This window comes from Equus przewalskii, chromosome 19, assembly GCF_037783145.1.
Source record: "Equus przewalskii isolate Varuska chromosome 19, EquPr2, whole genome shotgun sequence".
Lineage (NCBI taxonomy): Eukaryota > Metazoa > Chordata > Mammalia > Perissodactyla > Equidae > Equus > Equus przewalskii.
The window spans coordinates 944,801-968,658 of NC_091849.1; the positions used below are offsets into that span (position 1 = coordinate 944,801).

The 23,858-nt window shown below is 42.4% G+C and overlaps 1 long non-coding RNA gene across 1 annotated transcript; it reads left to right on the forward strand.

Annotated features, from left to right (window-relative positions):
- Nucleotides 1-12,310: 12,310 nt before the first annotated feature.
- Nucleotides 12,311-21,107, forward strand: LOC139077529 (uncharacterized). Its single transcript, XR_011530154.1, has 3 exons — nt 12,311-12,506; nt 13,467-13,666; nt 20,561-21,107. It is a non-coding gene; the product is annotated as an uncharacterized lncRNA (long non-coding RNA).
- Nucleotides 21,108-23,858: the final 2,751 nt, after the last annotated feature.

Below are 23,858 nucleotides of genomic sequence, written 5' to 3' on the forward strand. Positions count from 1 at the left end.
TGCTGCCTCCCTCACCTGCCTGCAGACGTTAAACTCTTCACACCTTGGGCACAGGGTTCTATAAACAACAGGCTCTGGGAAGGCTGCGCCAGCTCTCAGTCAGAGGCTGGCTTCTAGACTCTTAAGCCAAAGTCATGAAATAACGATATTAGACGAGCTTTGGGGAGGTCTAGGATCTGGCGGGAAGCAAGGCAATTCTTGTTGATTTGAAAGAATATATACCTGATTTCCATTTCGTGGAAGCCTCTTGTTTTGAACTCAGACACAGAGCAGAGCATCATGCAGATGGATTTTCCACATTAATGTTGTCTACTTACTTGTTCTGCCTTCCAAAGTGGCATTTCTAATCAAGGGTGTTAGTAATGCTCCCAGTTTCCTGTAAATGTCCCCATGGGGTCCACGTAGCTGGTTTGTGTGAAACTACAGCTGAGTGGTGAGGAGAGGCACAGTGATACCAAAAGCAGAGCAAGAGCAAGTACATGAGAAAGCCCACCCAGATGGTTCAATCTGAAAATGGCCTCAATTAACATGAAACAAAGGTCAGTCATTCATTAAGAGAAAGAGACTACCAACTTTTTAAAAAATTTAACAAAGTTGCCGAAGACACGAAGAAGTAACGTGTAATCTCCAGCCAGGGTCCTTAGAACACTTTTATCTTCAAGCTTCCTTTAAAGAGTAGCTGCAGTGGATTTAGAATACCCTGCCTTTGAGGACCCAGATGCTCAATCAAGGAATTAGGGAGCATTTGAGTGGGGACTGCTCAGTCAGCAGATAGCCATGCTGCCTGCAGCATCAAGGTCCTCAGGGTCAGTTATTTAAATGTAAAGAGTGACATCTGGGGAGAGAATACACTTTCTGATATGAAAGGAAACCTATTTTTTTTCGAAACTAGTAAAAATTGTCAAGAGTTTGTAATTCCCAGAGCTGAAAGAGCTGTATTACCAAAGGAAGTGAAGACTCTGTGGTTCGTATTTGTAAGATGACTAACAATAACAAGAAAAAAAATGAATGAATTTCACATATACAATGACAAATATGAAACTTCTACTTTGGCTTCTTTCTTAATAATTGTTTTTATTTGTCTAAATTTATTCCTCAAAAGAAAAAAAATGCAAGTGGGTTGTAAAGATAGGCAGTTGGCATCTGATAAGGTAGAAACTGTTATAAAGAGTACTTTGAAACGGCCAGAATGAAAACATTATTCTGCATGCAAGCGAAAGACGGCACAGCCAGCACACTGCAGATGCCCTTACTAAGTAGGTAGCAAAGTTTTAAGAACTTTTAAAGCTAATGTATCTGTTGAGTGTAGAAATCTAGGTAGCTGTATCTATTTCAATAATAAAATGGACATTGACTGCAGGAGGTGAACATGTGTTTCTGAGATTCTCTTTGCGCATACAAAGGGTCAATGTTCTTTTTCTTTTATCTGACAGTGGCATCTGTCAAATGATACATCCAATTGTATAATTTGCTGTCTTTCTTTCTTTCTTGTATTTATCTGCAATGCACGTTTGACTTTCCAAGTCCCCGTGTGGTTCAGGGAGTGGGGATTCTGAGAGGTCTCACATGGGGAGCCCCTTCCCCCCTGCCCCTCACCTCGGAGGCGAAGAGTCACATGCCTGCAGCTTGACGAGCTCAGCTCTGAAAAGAGACGCCCTTTATCCCATGCGTTTCTCATAAATGTTGGGTATGATTCAGCTTTGGAGAAAGACTGCACAAAAGTGGTTTGTAGAAGGCACGTTAGAATTCAGCTGCTTATGCTATTCGCGCTCGCAGCTTAATGCCTAATTTATCATTGGCAGAACTGAGGTGACCGGGTTTTGCAACAGAGACAATAACAAAAGCCTTCCCCTCTTCCCAGTCAATTTTCTGACAAAGTTTAGGAAGAAGGATTTGGCTTTGACCAGGCCTTCAGTCCTCTGCTTTGTGTGGGCTTTCCACAGCCAGAACACAATGTCCAGATACGGGAACAAACTCAGGTGCCCACAGCAAATGTGGACTCTCTTTGTCATGTTCATGTCGGTGTGCGACGACTTCTTGAAGGTGATTTTGAAGAAAGTCTTCCAGCCCACATAGCCCTTGGTAGGCTTACTTGGTGCTCAATTCATGTTATTTTACATTGTTTTATCTCTATACCCTACCTCGACAACTAATGTTTAAGCTTTCCAGAGAGGACGGCCAGAGCTTCCTCAGCACCCAGCATGTCCACCTGTATGTAGTGGGCACGTGTCCTATGTAATCCCCATTTTGATGACAATTATGGCTATTCGCCACCACCGCTACTCAGTATATTTCTTAGACTAATTAGGCATGCGAAGTAAGAAATCACTAACTGGAAAGAAAAGATCTTGGTCACTCTAAAGCCCTTCTGCCTCTTTCAAAATTCTCTGAACCGGTTGAAAATGAGCACATTTTCCAAGAAGCACAAGCACTCCATCACCCTCTTTACAAACATCGCAGGACAGAGAAGACCTGTTGGAGCTAAATCTGAAGCAACTCTGACTATAGGAACCCTGAGACTGCTCCACATCAAAAGACATGCCTGTGCCAGCCCAGGTCCAGACCCTGAACCCCTCCACACCCCCGCAGCTGGCCTGGAAGCAGTGGATGTGGTCGACTCAGCCTAGGAAGCCTGAGGCAGACACCTTTCTTTTCCTGGCCCAGTGGTGCTCACATCTCATGCTTGGAATCGCCTAGAAGTGGTTTTGCTCCAGCTACCGGTGCTGGCCTAAGCGAAAGAAAAGGGAAGGTTCATTCTAGGAATGGTGGGAGGAGACCTGGCCCCAGGGCGCAGGAGCTGGTTGTGCAGTTGGAGGTGCTTTTGTCATGAAATCCACTCATCTCCTCTGACTTGAGAGCAAGGCTAAGATTTTGCACAATGATTCAGCAAGTCATCTTGCTTAATGAGGGTGTGAGCTGCTTTCTCCCCTGGGCCTGGGTCCTGTCAACACCCATTCCACCATGAATTTCCTTCCAGCCATTAGCTGCAGCTATGGAACTTTACAAAGTTCTGATGCTCAGGTCCTACTGCAGACCAACGGAATCTGAACTTTTGAAGATGGCGCCCAGGTCTCTCTCTTTTTTAAAAACTCAATTTGTAATTCTAATGTGCAGCTAGAGGAAAGAACCACTAGGCTAAATCAGCCGAACTAACTCAGCCCTGCTTCCAGAGATGGATTTTGGAACATGCACATGACTCTCTCTTAGCCATTGAGGTATGAAGAGAGGTTCACTGGAAGCTTCTGGGGAAGCGCCCCTCGCTCCTAAGGAAGAGACAGACTTTCCTGTGCCGTGCCCGGATGTGACACCTGGCAGAGCTGCACTTAAGTCTTTACAACAACCCTCTAAGGGTGGTGAGATTACAGTCCCATTTTTAGAAGAGAAAGGCGAGGCCCAGAAGCAGGTTGGAACACTTTTCAGTTCAGCATGGCAGGAGGGTGTGTCCAGAAGGCCCTGCCAGGACAGTGGGTGAAAAGACACTGCCTGCCTTGGGCAAACAAGAGATCTCCTCTCTGCCTTGCAGTTTCTATCGGAGTGACCTCAGCAAAAATGCCTGACCTTCGAGCCTGGGCTCTCTCTTACGTAAAATGGAAGTCGGAAGATCTCTGCCACATTTACCAGGCAAAGGCAGGTAATCGAGGGCCTGGCCTGCTGTTGGTGCTCGGCAAATGTTAGCTGTGTTCTGCTGACACGTCCGCACTCCCACCCTAAGTGCCCAAGCTCTCTACCCACAGCCTACAGGGGTTACGGCAGAGAGTCACTGGAATACGAGCGCACCAGCACGGCAGGCACACAGTGAGGCAGGACAGGTGGGTCCCACACAATGCTGGCAGTGAAGGCAGGTGATGGAGCCAACCGGGACCATGTCCTGGCACAGACAAGCCTGGACTCTGAGCAGATAGGAGCCTTCGCATTGACCCTTACTACGGAAGAGGGGCTCTCACAGCTTGTCTTGAGCTGGGGCAGGGGTGGGGGAGGATTCCTCCATGGTTCATCAGAGCTGACATGAGGAAACCCTGGTTGAATGATCACTTTAGTATCTGTGACTCCAGCTTCTTTAAAATTGCTGGCTCTACAGAGAGACAGCAGCGCAAGAGAGCTGTATCCGGAAGTCACTCGTGTTCCCATCTTGAATCCAAACATCTTGACAGTGCCTTTCACAAAACTAGGCTCAGGGAGAGGACCTGACTCACCTCGCCTGTTACAGCTTGAGGCCTGTTGCCTGCCTTCGTCTCCAGGAGGTGGCAGAGTGGCCTCTGCTCGCTGGAGCTGCCACCAGCTGCCCTCCGGCTGAGAGATGGCATCGGGGGTGAGAGAGTTTGTTCCCTAAGGAATGTAATCTGGAAATCTCCCAGGTTCTGATTCCTACCGCTTAGCTCTCTTTCCCACAGTTGGAATTTATTCCCAGGGTCTGGGTGATGGAGAAGATGCTGTTCCATATGAGAGCTGCAGGAGGCCTGGGGAGGAAAGCATGTTGTTCTGAAGCCTCCAACCATGAGCCCCTTTGGAAACATCCAAAGGGCTTGAGAGTGTGGCGTTCGAGCCATTCCTCCAAGAACAACTTGCACACACTTTTTCCAACTATGCACTGGACAAGTATTAAGAATAAAAACTGAGTATTGCTTTATGAATGCCTATTTTGTGCCAGGCAGTCTTTGAGCTTCTTAACCTACCTTATTGTTAATTTTCACACCCACGCCATGAAGCAGGTATTACCATATCCGTTTTAGAGATTAAGAAACTAAACAGAAGTAAAAATATAAAGATATAAAGAGTGGCAGAAACAAGCTTCAAACCCAGGGCTATCTGAACACATACATACCTCATCCTGCCCACTTACTCTCTGGCTCTCACCTCCATCTGCTGCACACCTGCTTCACCTCTCTGGCTTTGGCAGAAAATCAAACCTCCCCATCCCAGCTTTATATCTTCACCCCAACTACCTGAGCAATTATTCTGTATGACCAGGAATCACTCCTGCCTCTCTTACAAGAGGAACAGCATCCGGGTCAGGTGCCGTGACCCCTGTCTGCCCCACCGTCCTGGGTTCCAAATCACCCTGCAAGTTAAAAGTTAAAAGGATCCTTCCTCTCTCTGCTTCACACGCTTCCCTTGGCCCTTCAGCCCCTAATCCTCTGACTCTATTAGCACACTGGCCCACGCACCTGCCCGCCTCGTGGATTCAACCTCCGGGAGGGAAGTAACTTTGGGAAGGATGAGAGAGAAGTGGGAAGTGGCAAGTTGGAAGCCCCTACTTTCTCTGTGACTCATCTTGCAAAGCCCCAGGAACAGGGCATAACCTCCTCTGTGGGGCACTGACTCTAACCCTGTATCTCCATCGGCATCAGGTGAGAGGCAGTGTGTCACAGTGGGTAGAGCACAGGCTCTGCTGTCACTGGCAGCTGGGCTCAGAGCCAAGCGCCACGTGTGCTGTGAGATCTGGGCCATTCGCCCAACTGCTATGTCATTTGTGAAGTAGGCAAAATACCTCCCAGCAGATCATTATGAGGATCAGACTTTTAAAAAAGTCTTACTTGACATCGCTCCCATTTCTGAAGCTCAGTAGATGGCAGTTATTACTTTATTTGCAGGTGTCATCATTTTATCTGAAAAGCGGGACTTGGGCAGTGGCAGAACATTGACACGCTGGCCATGGCACTACGTCCTGCAGTGAGGGTTACAGTGACAACAAGGAGCTGCCTCGGGGGCCACAGTCAGAATAGTTTGGACTCTCCCTGTTTTTACCAGATCTCTTCACTCCTGGCCCCTAGGTTTCTGACTAAAGGTAAGCCTCTTTCTGGAAGAGCAGCCAGTCTGTGGACTTGGGGTGAAGAGAGGCCCTTTCCACACCCTGCAGTGGAGACCCCAGCACCTAGGCCTCTGCAGCACAGACGGGCCACGCAGCGCCTCCCATCAACGCTGTCTCTCATATCTGAGTCACCCTTCCCATTGACAGTGACTTCTGACACCAACTACCCGAGCTGCGCCAAAATTCATAGGTGAAGGGCATGGCCCCCCACAAGACTGCTTTCACTTCTGACACAAGCCACAAGCTCCAGGGTCCCCAGGCCACCTGCACTTCTGACCAGTGGTTACAAATTCAGAGGTCCCCACAACCCCCTCAGATTCAATAATTCACTAGAATGACTCACAGAAGTCAGGAAAATGCGATACACATGATTACAGTTTTATCATAGAAGATTTATATCAGGAGCAGACAAAGGGCCCAGATAAGGTCCTGGATGCAGACCTCTGTGCAGTTTTCCCTGTGTCCTCAGGACACATCACCCTCCTAGCACATTGATGTGTTCACCAGTCAGGAAGTTCCACTGAGGCTTGGGTTTCAGAGTTTTTATTGGGGGGTTAACGCTGGCATGATTGAATCATTGATTGATTCAATCTCCAGTCCCTTTCCCTCCCTGGAGTCTGGGCTGACCTCACGTAGCTCAAAGCCCCAGTCCTCTAATGACATTGCTGGTCCTTCCAGCACCGCCAGCCCCATCCTGAAGTATCTAGGGCTCACCAGGAGTCATTGCATCAGCATAAATGGTCAGGCCTTACCACAGAAAAAGGACATATTCAATCACTGGGGAAATCTCAAGGATTTATAGGCTCCCTCTCAGGAAATTGGACAAAGGCTCGTCAGATTCTTTATTAGGCAGGAGGAATGTGTTATCTATGTGCCTGACTGTTCAGATATACACATGCACACGTCCCTTGTCATCCAAAGGACAAAACCATATCTCCTTAGCATGCCATGCAAAGTCCTTCATCATCTGGCTTCATACCACCTTCCCAGCTCTCTTGTCCTGCCACACTGAACTCCTCACTCTGCTCTGGACACCAAGCCCTTCCGTGACTTCCCACATGCACTTCTCACCCTCATTTCCTGACAAGAGGCTCCTTCACAGGCAACACTTGTAGCCCTTCTCAGGGCTCCTCTGACTTGTACCACACACTTTTTGGCTTATTCCTAGTTGCTCTTCAGAAAAATACTCCTCACCTTTCTAGAGCGAAGATAAGCACTTTCTTTGGAGATTAACAGGGGAACAGAACAGAATTAAATAATACAGTTCCGCAAACTTAATTTGTCAAAGGAGTAATTTCTCCTAAACTCTCAAGGTGTGATGTCCTTGTTGAAGTGCTCCTTAGACTCTTAGGCAGTGGCGGTGGAATTGCAGCAACCATGTTCTGGAAAGCCAGATTGACAAGACTTCCTCCTGCGAGGCCTGTGTTGAAAGAAGAGCAAGACAGGGGATGCACATCAGAAGTTGTGCCCAGCAACTGAGGGACTGAGATGCAGGACTGCACCCTCCCCTCAACGTTGAAACGCAGAGGGGGCTGAGCCAGGCAACGATGTGTGGACTTAGTCTTGCCTCCCTGCTGCCACGTGGATCCAAGCCAGTTTCAATGGTTTTGACAATGAAACTCACCTGGGTGTGTGTGGTTTGGCTTCATTCTTCAGCTTTAGATGTTCTCCAAGGTCAAACTGAAACCTTCAAACGGGTGTCTTATAAGAGGCTGACTTATAAGGCTTATAAGAGGCTTATAATGTAGTGTAATGTAATCCTGCTTTTTCACATGACTCGCAGAACTTTCCATATCAGCATATTTAGATCTACGTCATTCTGTTTAATAGCTGCAGAAAGTCCATGGCAAGTATATACCTTAACTTATCTAGTCTCCTGTTATAGACATAGGAGTTTTCCTCTCCTTTTCTGTTTTTCTGGCCTTATAAATAATGCTGCAATAAACATCCTTAGACATAGATATTTATGGATAGATGATAGATTGATGATTGATAGATAGATGATAGATAGATGTGTACTTAAAAACACATACTCATGGGGCAAACTGCCTGGAAAAGCACAGGTGCATTTTAAATTTTCACAGAAATTGCCCACCAAAATTGTACAAACTTACCCTCCCACCAGTACTGTGGGAGACCACCAGGTAAACCTCACCAATACTGGATTTTATTTGGTGCCAACGTTATGCAGACGGTCACTTCTACTGCATCGTTATTTTAACTTGCATTTCTTTAATTATGAGTGTAATTGAGAGATCTGTCCCACGTTTGGTGGTTATTTGCATTTTTATTGTCATGAACTGGCTGTTGATAGCCCAGTTTTCATTAGAAATATTCACCTTTTTCTTACTAATATGACAGAGCTCTTTTTACAGTAAGGAAAAAAAGCCCATGGTCTATTATGTGTTGCAAAATTTTCCCCAGTATACTGTTTATCTTTTGGCTTTGTTTTTTTTTATGTAAAAGTTTAAAATTTCTTTTGCCAAATTAATGAACATTTTCCTTTATTATTTCTGGCCTTCCTGCCCTCTTTCATCAAGATTATTTTTGAAATCAACCATCTTTTTCTTAGAACTTACAGTTATTACTAATTTTATTATATAACACTGCTTTTAAAAGATGGTGGTTGTTAACTCATAAGTTCAGTGACCCTGGAGGGTGCTCCTGTGAGCACTTGGCAGTTGCAGGCGAGCTTTGTCCTGAATGCCCTTTTTCAAAGGTAACAAAGTCAAATGCCATTAGCTGCTCATCCTTCCCCTTGCGTTGGTATAGGAAAGGATGACTATTTGAGGAAGCTGAAAACCAATTAAATAATTATATAAGCATTCATGGTAACAACTGTCAAGTTTCCTAGTTTTTGTGCTGTAAACCATTCCTGGGCTGTTACTGTTCTAGTTAAATGTGCAATTTACCTTCTTCAACTGTATGTCATTTCCTTTATGTTTAATTAGGGTGATATTCCTTTTGCTCAAATACTTTGAAGGAATATTGTACAGGCTGTAAAAAATTGCTGCAAAAAAAGTTTTAAAGATATTTGGTGGAGAGAATGTAGTTATTACATAATAAGAAAAATACTAGTCACATGTCATTTGTTTTCATATGAGAGAATTAAAAAATATCTGACCTCAGACCTAAAAATCCCACCTCTTGTTTTGAAGAACTGGAAGGCATCAGGAATGCTTTCAGCTGAAAGTCACAGCAAACACAAGTGGCAACAACGGGAGCAACTTATATCAGAGCATTCGTATCAGTTTGCTCAGGCTGCCATGCCAAAGCCCGCAGACTGGGCAGCGGAAAGAGCAGACACTTCTTCCTCACAATCTGGAGCCTGGGAGTCCAAGACTGAGGCGCCAGCAGGGCTGGTTTCCTCTGAGGCCCCTCTCCTTGGCTGCAGATGGCCATCCTCTCGCTGCCTCTTCACATGCTCTTTCCTCTGTGCACAAGCCTCCCCAGTGCCTAGTATGTCCACACTTCCTTTTATAAGGACACCAGTCACACTGGATTAGGACCCACTCTGACAGCCTCATTTTAACTTAATAAGCTCTTTAAAGCCCTTTCTTCAAACATGGTCACACTCTGAGGGACTGGAGGTCAGGACTTTAACATATGAATTTTTTGGGGACACAATTTAGCCCATAACAGTGTTCAGTTGTCAAACAACATGAAGCGTAGTCGTAGGCAGTCCGAGGGCTGGTACTGGAGCTCACCAGCATCAGATTCAGCCTTTCTGTATTCCTCATTGTCTTTCCCTCATGGTTGCCAGATGGCTGCCATAGCTGCAGGCATTGCATTTGCAATCAAAGAAGAAATAGGGAAAGGGAAAGGTGGTGCCACTGTTGTCTGTTCCTCTGACACGGCACCTTTCAGACGGCAAGAACTGTCATGGGAACTTCCTCAGAGACTTCCTTTTCTACTTTACTGACCAGGACTGTGCCATATGGCTATTCCTGGATGCAAGAGAAGCTGCATATGCTAAATACTTATGTCTATAGTAGAGGTAGGAAAGAATAAAGGAGGATGGGAGTTCGCTTCACAACAGTGTCTGCCCCACTGATTCTTCTCGGTTACCATGAGCCCATGCTTCGCTTTCTTTTTTTGTGTATAATTTGTGGTTCTGGTGCCTTTTGAGAATGGTTCATGTCATGCTAAAGGTTACTGTGGTGGAAACATTTATCATGAATAAAAATGGGAAATTGCTCTTCAATCATTCACACAATACTACATTATTTTTTAAATTTACTTTTCCATAATTCCAATCTTTATGTAATGAATATGTATTCATTTTACATTTAAAAGAACAATGGATGTAGAAAAAATCAAATAATGATAATGCAGAAATTTAATTTTTGATAGGTGAACAGAGAAGATTCCTGAGTTCATTCATTTCGAAACAAATGTGGGAGGGTGAGAACATGAGAAACACTCTCTACAGAAGACGTGAACTGGCAAGAGAGCTAAAAGACCATCTGGTCTAACACCTTCTTTTTATCCACAAGAACACAAAGGCCCAGAGACTTCATCAAGGTTATTCAGCAAATTGATAGACAAGTCCCAACAAAAGCCCAAATTCCCCAATAGCACAACAAATGTCCAGCTTCATTTGAGGGACCTCACATTAAGGTGGAGCCAATGGCAACTTTCTTGAGGGTCTTGTGGGCGTGTGGCACTGCTCCTCAGCCCCAGCTACATGAACTCACACACTTGTGCTGGTGTCCTCCCTGCCCTAGAGCAGGAATCCCACAAGTGTAAATGCTGACATTCACTGAGCACCCACTATGAGTCCAGGCACTGAGCTCCATTGCTTTCAAATCTCACAACAACTCTGCAAAGGAGAGTCATTAGGTCCATTTTATGATGAGGATATTGTTAAAGGTTGCACTGTAACCTCCCAAAAGGCATATTGAAATCCTAACCCCCACTACCTCAGAAAGTGACCTTATTTCGAAATATGGTCATTAGCAACGTAATTAGTTAAAGTGAGGTCATACTGGAGCACGATGGGCCCCTAATCCAATATTACTGGTGTCCTTATAAAAAGAGGAGAAAGACACACAGATGGCCATGTGGCGACAGAGGCAGAGACTGGAGTGTTGCAGCTGTGAGCCAAGGATTGCCCAGGACTGCCAGCAACCACCAGAAGCTAAGAGAGGGAAAGCATGGCCTGGCCATCACCTTGATTTTGGATGTCTGCCCTGCAGAACTGAGAGGCAGTAAATTTCTGATGCTTTAATGTACCCAGTTTGTGGTAATTTGTTATGGCAGCCCCAGGAAACTAGTGTAGATACTGAGGTTATTAAGTAGAATGTATGCCCAAATGCTTTCAGCCAGGATTCAAAGTAATGTCTTCCTGGTTCCAAAAAAGTCCAATTTCTTCTCTACTCCCCGCTGCCCGTCTGAGCCCGCATGAGGGGTGGAGGTGAGTGGCAGTGCACCCACCACTGCTGCACTGGCAGACATGGTGGGGGACAGAGGGAGCAGAGCGTTCTTCCCGAAGAGTATGCCTCCTTCTCTGAGCTTGGCAATTGTGAAGGCTGGTTTGCTCAAAGCAATACTTATCACACAGTAACCACAGCTCCAGTGTTCAGCTATGAAATATTTATCCTACAAATACAAATTGAGTTACAAAAGGCTTCATGAGAGTAATAATAACGGCAGAATGGCAGCTCAGCTGAAGAGTTTTGCAAACATCACCATATTTACAAGTTCTTACCTTATGAGGCAGACAAGGCAATGTTCTATTTTCCCCAAGCTAACTCTGCTCCTTGACACTGTTTCTCATAAGAGGAATCTGAGGCTCAGAGAAGGTAACAGACTTTCTTAAGGACACGCAACGGACAGCGGGGATCGGAATTTTAGCCCTGTGGACTGACTCTCTAGCAGGCGCTGTCCTAGTAGAAAGCCATAAGAAGGGCTGAGCTGGGGAGGCGGCTTTGAGTGTGTGATAAGATCACTCTTGTGAGGGCCCAGACTGAGGTCTCACTATCAGCTTCTGGGGAAGACACTGTGTTCTCTCCGGCTCTTGGCCCAGGAAACTTTATTAACCAGGATGACCAGAAGAAAGTAGATGTGGCAAATTGGAGGACTGCCTAGGGGGATCCCAGATTGCAGGGAAGAGAGAGATGAGTAGACACTGAAAGGAGCAAAGAAGAAAGGTGGCGAGGGTGGTGCCCTTTCCCCACCACCGGCATGTGCCTCTTCAAAAGTAGCTAGTCCATATAGTCCCCCCCTTTCCAACTTTCTGGTGTTTGTTGCTTGGTACCAAGTACTCTAATCTTCTCTTCTGCCCTCCGTCTTCCTGTTCCTCTAAGGTTTGAAGTCATACAACAGATGACCCTGGATAAAAGTAGTGGTGGGCAGGGAGGGAAATGCCATGGATGGGTAGATGGACCAGGACCAGGACAGGGCAACTCCTGAGTCCGGGGGAGTGGCGTCCTTATGAATTGGCACTTCATGTACCTTTTCAGTGTGTCAGTGAGTTGTTCCCAAATAGTTCATCAGAAATTCATGAAATCTGATTAAAAAGACACTATCTCATTCTTATTATACTCTCTATCCTTTTCCACAGTGAACCCAGATAAGCCTAAAGAGAATTTTCACTCAGTTTCATCCCAGCCCCTGATCGGCGAACACAAACATTTTCCCACTCAAAAAAGAAAGAAAAAAAAAGAAAGAAAAAAGATTTTGGAAACTTCCTCTGGTGAGTTGATTTCTTTCCACCTGTTGTTCTCTTTCTCTAGGTCTCATTTTCCATTTTTTCAGACATCACAGAACAGAAAAAGAAACTTATACAGACTCAGCCAGGACGAGGTGCCCACCCACACACTGAAGGCTGTGGGAGGCAGTATGGTTAATCATTTCACAGAGAGAAACCTTCTCTGGGGAGAGCAGGAGAGAAGAGGTTGAATTCTTTGCTCACCTGAGGTTGACAAAATAAAATTAGAGCATTGAGGCCATGGGGGAAAGAGAAATATTGAAAGAATAGCCACAGGGAATATCCCACCAAGCTGTGTCTGTCACAACCCCACTGCCCTCGCACCTGCGTCTGGAAACTGAAGTTTCTGGGAAATTTTGTCTGAGACGGTGATGGGAAGAAAACAGCATTCTAGGAAGAACTGTTACAATCAAGTAGGAGTTTTACATTTCTGACCTCAAACCTGAGCAGACAATAAAAGGAACTTTCTATATCTGGAATCAGTTTCTCCTTGTATCCATTTCACCCATTGGCAGAAACTTGTTTTCGGCCAAGTCAGGCCCTCCCCTCTTCCCCACCACTAGGATTGTGCTCAAGCACGAAAGTGAAGCCACTCCCACTTCCTACAGTGCTGCACCCCCACTCTCAGGGGTACAAGAAACCCCTCTACTGCCGGCTGCTGGTGCCATGCCAGGCGCCCAGCAACCCCATGAGGTGCCCAGATGCCATTTCTATTTGTGCTTTCTTGTAATTCCCTTTTACTCTGTGGCCATCCCTCTGCTTCCAACCCCCCAACACCTGCCGTATTGCCACGGTACTACCTAGGGCTTCAGGGGAAAGCTATTAACAACACAAAAGGTAGTGAAAACTTTATGCCCCTGGTGCTCTTTGATCCCTTGAGGAGAAGGAAAGCTGCTAAGTTGCAGCCACTCTATTTGACTTTTTTCTTCTTTCATGTTACTTCAGGTCCAAAGGATCAATGAAAAATTACAGTCTCGGCACAGAACAAAAGTGAAATGCCATTTTTTCGCCCATAATATTGATAAATACACATGTTCACGCTAGTTCTCAGTGTTGGACATGCTGCAGGACCGTGGATGTGCTCATTCACTAATGATGGAAATACAGATGGCATGCAGACCTTGTGGTGAGGGATTTGGCAACAGGTATCAAAAATATTACACAATTTGGGGCCGGCCCAGTGGTTAAATTTGTGCATTCTGCTTCGGAGGCCCGGGGTTTTCGGGTTCAGATCCTGGGTACAGACCTAAACACTGCTCATCAAGTCATGCTGTGGCAGCATCCTACATAAAATAGAGGGGGATTTGCACAGATGTTAGCTAAGGGCCAATCTTCCTCACCAAAAAAAGAGAAAAAAATCTTATACATTTTGAACACCTATCAATTCTACCTGAAATAATTTTAATTTTGTGTTAAAAATGACATATACACCCCAAAATGCACGTACACAACATTTATTAAAGTATTGCTTAAGCATTGAATAATTGGAAACAATCTAAAACTCCAAAAATAAGAGACTCATTAAATGTATTAGGGTACTTCCATACAGTGGAAGAAGCGTGCAACCATAAAAATTTGTTGAGGATGAATATTTAACCAAACGAAAAATGTCAATGATACATGGGAAAGCTCATAACAAAATAATATTTATAACATCGTTTTTGTAAAAACTTGCATCATGTAATATGAATAGAAAAAAAGACTCAAAAAAAACTAAAAGCTGACATGTTAATATTAGTATCCCTAGATTATGGGCAGTTTAAACATTTTTTTTCTTCTTCTAAAATGTCCACACTGGAGAGATCTCATCAAGATGGTGGCATAGGCAGACCCTGAACTCACCTCCTCCCATGAACACAACCGGGTTACAACTATTCTTGGAAAAATTACCCCTGAGAGAAAACTGACAACTGGATAAAAAGAACCCCCGCAACAAGGGACAGTCCTGACTGAGTTGGAAGAGGCAGAAATTCCCTTCTGGAGAGAAAAAAAGTCACCTTAGCAAGCTGCAGAGCTTCACAGCCGGGCAGGAGCCACCCTAAGGTGCACAGCCCTCCCTGGAGGAACGGTGGACCTGAGCAGGGGCACATTACTGCTTTAAGCATCCTTTGGACTTAGCACAACTGAGATAAGTGTCATAATATCTGCCTTCACTGGCTATTAACAATAACCAGAATACCCCCAGGAAAAGGTATTGGACATAAAGGAAAAAAAGCCAACTCTTAAAGAGACCATGCACAAATTCACCGATTTCAGAAAGCAATCTAAAATAAAATGGATATGGAAGGAAAGTACCTGAACATAATAAAGACCATATATGACAAACCCAAAGCTAATATAATTCTCAATGGAAAAAAACTAAAAGCTATCCCTCTAAGAACAGAAACAAGGCAAGGATGCCCACTTTCATCACTCTTATTTAACATAGTATTGGAAGTCTTAGAGCAATCACGAAAGAAAAAGACATAAAAGTGATCCAAATTGGAAAGGAAAAAGTGAAACTGTCACTCTTTGCAAGTGACCTGATTGTATATATATAAAACCCTGAAGAATCTAGTAAAATCTTTTAGAAATAATGAATGAATACGGCCATGTTTCAGGATACAAAATCAACATACAAAAGTCAGTTTCGTTTCTATACATTGGCAACAAAGTAGCAGAAAGAGAAATTAAGAATCCAATCCCATTTACAATTGCAACAAAAAGAATAAAATATCTAGGAATACTTAACCAAAGAGGTGAAACATCTGTACACCAAAAACAATAAAACATTGTTGACAGGAATTGAAGGAGACACAAAGAAATGGAAAGATATTCCATGCTCTTGGGTTGGAAGAATTAGCAAAATTAAAATGTCCATACTTCCTAAAGCAGTCTACAAATTCAATGTAATCCCTGTCAAAATTCCAACAACATTTTTCACTGAAATAGAACAAAGAATCCTAAAATTTGTATGGAACAACAAAAGACCCCATATGGCCAAAGGAATCATGAGAAAAAAGAACAAAGCTGGAGATATCACACTCCTTGATTTCAAAATATACTACAAAGCTATAGTAAGCAAAACAGCATGGTACTGGCACAAAAACAGACACTCAGATCAATGGAACAGAATAGAAAGCCCAGAAATGAACCCACAATCTATGGACAGCTAATTTTCAACAAGGGAGACAAGAGAATATGATGGAGAAATAAGACTTTCTTCAATAAATGGTGCTGGGAAAACTGGACAGACACATGCAAAAAAATGAACGCAGACCATTATCTTACACCATACGCAAAAATTAATTCAAAATGGATTAAAGACTTGAATTTAAGACCTTGGACCATTTAACTTCTAGAAGAAAACATAGGCAGTATGTTCTTCAAGATCAGTCTTAGCAGCATGTTTTCAAGTCATGTCTGACTGGGCAAGGGAAACAATAGAGAAAATGAACAAATGGGACTACATCAAACTAAAAAGCTTCTGCAAAGCAAAGGAAACCATCAAAAAAACAAAAAGACAATCTAACAATTAGCATAAGATGTCCGCAAACCACATATCAGATAAGGGGTGAATATCCAAAATATACAAAGAACTCATACATCTCAACAACAAAAAACCAACAACCAAATTAAAAAATGGGCAAAAGATCTGAACAGAGATTCCTCCACAGAAGACATATAGATGGCCAATAGGCACATGAAAAGATGTTCAACATCACTAACTCTCAGGGAAATGCAAATCAAAACTACAATGAGGTATCACCTCACTCCGGTCAGAATGGCTATAATTAACAAGGCAGGAAACAACAAATGTCGGAGAGGATGTGGAGAGAAGGGAACCCTCATACACTGCTGGTGGGAGTGCAAACTGGTGCAGCCACTATGGAAAACAGTATGGAGTATCCTCGTAAAATCAAGAATGGATCTACCACATGATCCAGGTACTCCACTGCTGGGTATTTAAAAGAACTTGAAAACACAAATTCATAAATATAAATGCACCCCTGTGTTCATTGCAGCATTATTCTCAATAGCCAAGACTTGGAAGCAACCTAGGTGCCGATCAAGGGACGAATGGATAAGGAAGATGTGGTCTATGTACGCAATGGAATACTACTCAGCCATAAGAAATGACTAAATCTGGCCATTTGTGACAACATGGATGGACTTTGAGGTATTATGTTAAATGAAATGTCAGAGGAAAAAGGTCAAATACCATATGATCTCACTCATAGGTAGAAGATAAAAACAACAACAAACATATAGCAACAGAGACTGGATTAGTGGTTACCATAGGGGAAGGGGAGAGGGGGGAGGACAAAAGGGTTGATTAGGCACATGTGTTTTGTGATGGATTGTAATTAGTCTTTGAATGAACATGACGTAATCTACACAGAATTTGAAATATATTACGATGTACACCTGAAAGTTATATAATGTTATAAACCAACGTTACTGCAATTTAAAAAAATAGTTAAAAATAAATAATAATAAATTTAAAACATAAAAATAAAATAGAAAATCTACAGCGTATTTTCTGTCTGTTGTATTTATAATCAGAACTTTTAAAAGAAGTTCACTGAATGACCAGTGAATATTACAATTATTTTGAATATTTTGTTCTTTCCATCAAAATGTTCTCTCCAACTGAAAGTTCAACAGAAGACAGCACAGCACTCAGCCCTGAGGATTTTATACAAGCTTGAAGAATAAACTTCACAGAAATGAAAACCATTTGTGTTTCACACTCCTGCTCTAATTTGGAGGCTAAAGATAACAGCTTCTGCTAAATTCGAAATGAATTCACCAAAAACCAAAAATAATCTCTGCAAAAAAATAAACAAAAAACCCCACCATCTACAACATACTATTTCCATGAACATTCCATTCACTTTCTAGTTGGCTGGACAGTCCCTCCTCATTATTCTTCCTGCAAAATGAATCCTTAGATTCATGATCACATGAACCAGACAGATTCTATTGATTGTTGAAAACACTGCAATCCAAGAATACAGAAATTGGACAAGCCTGAGATCAAACCTGGAAAGTAGAGTTTAAAAGGACAAATGAAAGAATGGCCAGCAAAAGGAGTTGCATATACCAAGAGGAGTCATTTAAAATATGTTTGTACACTATAAAGAATTTTGGAGAAAAAAATCATAGTTGAAAAGTCTCTTAGTAAATGAAGAGGGAGTTCTCTCTATATTACATTACATTAACTAATACTATTTTTGAAAGAATGTACATCACGGAAATGAAAAACCATTTGATGTTGAAAAATGGAAACTACTGATGAAATTATACATTTATTTCACTTGAGGAGTTAATTTCCTGTTTGGTTTTATTTATGATATTTTAATATGCTGACTTAAAATTTTTAATTAAATGAAAAGATACACGTAAACATTCTTCTTTTGAATAAATCGTGCTTTAGTCAGGGCTGTAAGCTACGTGTGTGAACCCTGCAGTTGTTACTGTGAGTGCTGGTGAAGACAACCAGAACTTCAGCTGCATCAGTGCTTCCAGGACTGGTTTTCATCTATCCCTAAGACTGCAGTTCACTGGATGGAGTGAAAATAATATCTCCTTGTTCTGGAACTATCAAGAGCAGTAACCACCACACCTGGCTTGCTGGGCTAGTGCCTAGAGATCTAGGTTTTAGGTCCAGATCCATCCGAATGGCTCTGTGGCCATAGGGTTAGTCCTTGATCATGCTGGGCCTTGGGGCCTTCATCTTCTAAAGGAGAAGAATGATTGTATCTCATGGTCTTCTCAGCACTGTGGAGAGAACAAAACCAGAAAATGCACCATGCAGGGTCAGGAGCTAATGGTGACCAGAAATGAAATGAAGAGCTTTCAGAGCAAATGATATTGACAATATCATAGTGGTTTCCCTCCTTCAGAGTCAACTCTTGACCAAGGCCACAGCCTGGCATTCCGGGATGTGTACAGCCTGGCACAACTTCTTGGTTGTGAGATATCAGCTATGGGTTGTTTCTTAGAACTCCCGTGGTACTTTCCATAAAGTTAAGAAACTTATTCCACACCTCCCTCCATTTTTATTTCAACTGAATAAAGTCTTCTCCACCTCTGGCCTTGGAAACACTGCCGTATCTCACTGACTGAATCACAGTCTCTATCTTCAGGGCAGCCCTTGCCAGAACTCTGCCTATGTGCCTAGGGAATTTCACTGAACTGTGCACGTTTACCCCACTGGCCCCACATTGTTTTTGTTGTAATCTTGTTTGGTTGGTAGAGTGAAGCTCAACACATACATTATTTTCTCTCAGGTATGTAAAGATTCGTTGATACTCCAAGGGCAGTTTTCTGAATTGGGTTGATTGATAGGGCCCTCCTTGGAAGAGATGTGGATGGGAGATTGGTAGAAATGTCAAGTTAATTTAAATATTTTGAAATTTGTCTTAGTCTTTCACAATTTTCTCCTTAAAATCATAAAAATTAGAGCTGGAACGATCCTCCCTTCATTTTATAACAAGAAAACTGAGGCTCAGAGGAATGAAGTGGCCCATATCGAAAGGTTAAACAACAAGTTAATATCAGAGCCAGGGCCAGAAACTAAGTCTTCTCATTTGTATTGCAAACTTCTTGCTTCATCATACTCTCTTAGAGCACATCTCAGAATGGTGACACAACTTCCTCTCTGTAGAAGTGTCTGCCCCTCCATTGCCTAGGTTCTTGAGGTTCTTGATTACTGCTGCCCAGAAGAGGAAGTGAAGTGACTCAGTGAGCAGACTCACTCAGCTCAGGGTTTTGGAGTGCCGAGGAGTCTCCGTGGGGATAACTTCCCTAAAGACCTTAACTCATCACTGTCGTCATTTCAGCATCCAGCTCAGTGACTGCACTCACTGCTTTGGACAAAGTTATGAACAATGGCTTATAACTGTTTGTCATTTTAACAGCCATCCATTGATTTCCCCCAGTCAATTCTACAGTCCCATTTTTCTATTTCTGTGTGGGCTTTGACCAGGAGTTTATAAAACAATATTAGAGACAGGCCAGCAATTCTTACGCTTGGAACAGGTTCCAAGAACGGTGTTTTCCAGAGCAGGGAACTGGAAGTGGTGGGTTTGGCCTAGATGGAGGTAGAAGAGCGGTGTTGGGACCTGGCCCTGGGTCCAGGACAAGCACCTCCCCTGAATGAGCACAGGCATCCTTGAGCAGCTAGAGATGCTATTGCCTTTGTGAGTCCCTTATATGTAAAAAAAACAATTATTTTATGGTCGTATTTATATAATGACAGACAAAATCCAGGTTGAATTCCTTATTATATACTGATTATATTTGTTCTTTCTTCTGATTTTGAAAGAAACTAAAATTAAGCATTTTTGAGGGCCCTAAAAGTCCCATGGGTCCTGGGCCCTGGGCCTTCCTCACCTGAAGGAGAAGCTGGCCCTTGTCAGAATCAGATGGGCTGAGACAAATCCATCTTCTGCTGCTTCTTCTTCATGACATCCTGAGTTCCCAAAACCCTTGTGTCCTGTTCTCTAAAATGGGGACAATCGGGGCCGGCTCCATGGCTGAGTAGTTAAGTTCACACGCTCCGCTGTGGCAGCCCAGGGTTCGGATCCTGGGCACAGACATGGTACCACTCGTCAGGCCACATTGAGGCGGTGTCCCACATCCTACGACTAGAAGGACTGGCAACTAAGATATACAGCTGTGTACAGGGGGAGTTTGGGGAGATAAAGCAGAAAAAAAAAAAAAGATTGGCAACAGTTGTTAGCCCAGGTGCCAATCTTTAAAAAAATATTTATTATAAATAAAAATAAAATGGGGACAATCACCAATCTTCTGACCAGGGCCACTGTCACAATAGGAGGAGATCATGCGTATAAAGGAGAGACTCTCCCCATCCTTCCACTTCCCTCTCTTTCCTGGCAGACTGACCTGCAGCATTTTGTCCTAGATGTCTACCTTCCGAAATTACAGACAAACCCCTGGTTAATGGCATAGCCATTAGCAGGATCCAGTTTTCCTGGATGTCAGGTCATTTCTCTCCCACTGTACGACACTCCCTCTGCTCTTGTCCACAGGTTCAGAACATCGCTAAAACTTCCTTCTGATGATGTCCACTCCACTCCAAGTGACTTCATATTCTCCTCATTGTTGCACAAACACAAGCTAACTTCTCGTCTAAAATAATTCACCTTGAGATCTTTTTAAAAATTTGCTAAATAACACAGCTGCTCCAACTATGGGAGACAGAGGAGGAATAGATGTCCAATTTATGGTGAAAATAACCCTGATTGATGGATCCTGTAGTATTCTGGGGCCTGCCTTGCTCAGCTAGTCATTAGTCATGAACAATTGTGAAAGACTCTGAAGTGGGAAAACAAAAGGTGGATGATTATTTATATATATAATGCAAATAATTTTTGTTCATACCAGTGCAAACTAATTGTGTTCTTGTTGGAATGCAATTGGTCATTGCCCTACGGAAGAACAGTTTTAAAACTATTTGAAAAATTTATTTTATAATTCCTTATTCTCTCCCTGTATATGTATTGGTTATTGGACTTCTCCCTTAACTGGTTTTAACATCTTACTGCTTCCTTCATTTGACTAATGAGTAAAATAAAATCTTTGATACATGTTCATTTTATATTTGCATGAGTCTGATTTTACCTTTTTTGTAAAATTATTCTTTAACACATTTCATCACCAATGATAACTCTCACCTCCTTCACTTAGCCTCATCACATTCCGACATGGACCAAAGCCTAAGACAAGCCTTTAAGTCACAAGCCCATGAAAGGCCTGGATTATCTGACAGAAGGAAAGGATATTAAATAAGACAAGTTCTGAAGTGAACAGCTTCATTATGAGAAGTCTGGAAACCCCATTTCTTGATTACTGGTTTAAGATCATCATATATGTATACTCTCCTTTTATGAATTCTAAGTGTGTGTGTTATGTTAGGTTGAACCATATGAAATTACTATCTTATAGATTAAAATGGTCAAATATCAGCAAATTTAAATTGTTCAATCTAATATATACATATAGGATACACATATGTATGTATATACACACATACACACAGCACACCTCTATATAGAATAAAACTCTAAATGATAATGGAATTTTCTGGGCTAATTTGGGAATAAGCAGAGAAACAAATTTCTTTGTGTGTTTCTCTGCTTCTTTAAGCTCTCATTAGTGAGAGTTTTTGTGAAATGTCAAGAGACAAGGAAGTGCGGTATCATAGAAAACATTAGGCCAAGAATTAGGAGGCTTTTAGGCTAATTCTTCTCTAAAATGTATTCATCCCATTAGTAAACATCACCTTAGAAAACTTTTATATGATTTTGAAGGATCTTGCATTGCAGTTTTAACCATCTATTTTTTCTGAGGATCCAGAATAAATAGGAATTTAGGTTGAGTTAGAGCTTGAAATTCTCTGTTTTGCTTTTGGTTGGTTTGCCTTAGGGTTCCCCCCCTCCCCGCCCCACCAAGGAAAATTAACCCTGAGCTAACATCCATGCCCATCTTCCTCTACTCTTTTTATACGTGGGATGCTTGCTGCTGCATGACTTGATAAGTGGTGCATAGATTCATGCCTGGGATCTGAACCAGTGAACCCAGGGCCACTGAACTGGAGCGAGTGAACCTAACAGCTGCACCACTGGTTTTGAAGACAAAAATTTCTTGATATGAACTTTTTTTCTGATTGGCCTCTTTCTACCAAAGGGGAGGGCAGCAAACACAAAATCTGGCTGAGATTCCATTTAGCAGGGCTCCCGTGATGCTGAATTTGGCTCTCCCACATTTTAGAGAACATACACCTACACTGTCCTGTATCCATCACAGTGAGTGTGCCACCCATGATAGTAGTGACTCATGCATATGAGAGGAAGGCGACATTGGCCCCCCACTCATAATACCACACATACTCTTGGTTCCAGTTGTGGCAAAGACTTATGTTGAGTCATCCTCGTGTTCTCACCTTCTCTGCAATGCACGTGACCTTCAAGCAGAGGCCTTAGAAAGGTAGCAACCCATTAAAATCTGCCTGGGCAGAAGGGGAAGGGCGTGAGACAAGGTTGGTGAAGTTTATCACCATGTACAGAACTTGAAATTTCCACAACCATTAGGAATACGTGAAAAAATGCTCTTTATGGAGTGGCTATTGTAGAGATATGGAGGAACATAGGAAATATACATATAAGGACCAGGATGATAGAGAGACAAAAGAGGAAGGGTACACGCATTTTTTATATAATAGCTTTATTGAGATATCACTCATTTACCTTAAATTTCACCCTTTTAAACTATTACATTCAGTGTTTTTTAATACATTCAAAGACTTGTGTAACCATCACCACTAATTTAGAACATTAGATCATATTTATTAATTTATTAATATTATTAATTTATTATATTAATATTTAGAACATATCATCCCTCAAAAAATACCTCTCTTACTCATTAGCAGTCATTCCCTATTGCACCCTCCCTCAGCCCCTGGCGACCACTAATCTGCTTTGTGCATCTATGGTTTTGTCTATTCCACACATTTCATAGACATGACTCATCAAAACATGGTCTATCCACACAATGGAATATTATTCAGCCATGAAAGGAATGAAGTGCTGATACACACTACAACATGGGTTAACCTTGAAAACACACTAAGTGAAACAAGTCAGACAGAAACACCACATATTACATGGATGTACCACATTTTATTTACCCATTCATCAGTTGATGGACATTTTAGTTGTTTCCACTCTTGAGCTATTATGAAAAATGCTGCAACTATGAACATTCATGTACAAGTTTTTGTATAGTCGTATGTTTTCATTTCTCTTGAGTATATATACCTAGAAGTGGAGTTTCTAGATCATATGAGAACTCTATGTTAACATTGCAAGGAAGTGTTCTCCAAAGTGACTGAAACATTTTATATTCCCATCAGTAAAATAAGAGGGTTCCAATTTCTCTACGTCTTTGCCAACACTTATTATTCATCTTCTTGATTATAGCTATCTTAATAAGTGTGAAGTAGTATCTCATTGTGGTTTTGACATTCATTTTCCTAATGGCTAATGATTTTGAGCATCTTTTCACATGCTCATTGGCCATTTATCTTGTTTGGAGAAATGTCTATTCAGATCCTTTGCCTGTTTTTTTAAAATCAGGTAATTTTTGTCTTTACTCTTGAGTTGTAAAACTTCTGTATTTATTCTGCATACAGGTCTCTTATAAGACACGTGATTTACAAATATTTCTCCCATTATGTAGGTTATCTTTTAACTTTCTAGGTGGTGTCTTTTGCAGAATAAAAGTTTTTAATTTTGATCAAGTCCAATTTATCTATTTTTTCTTTTG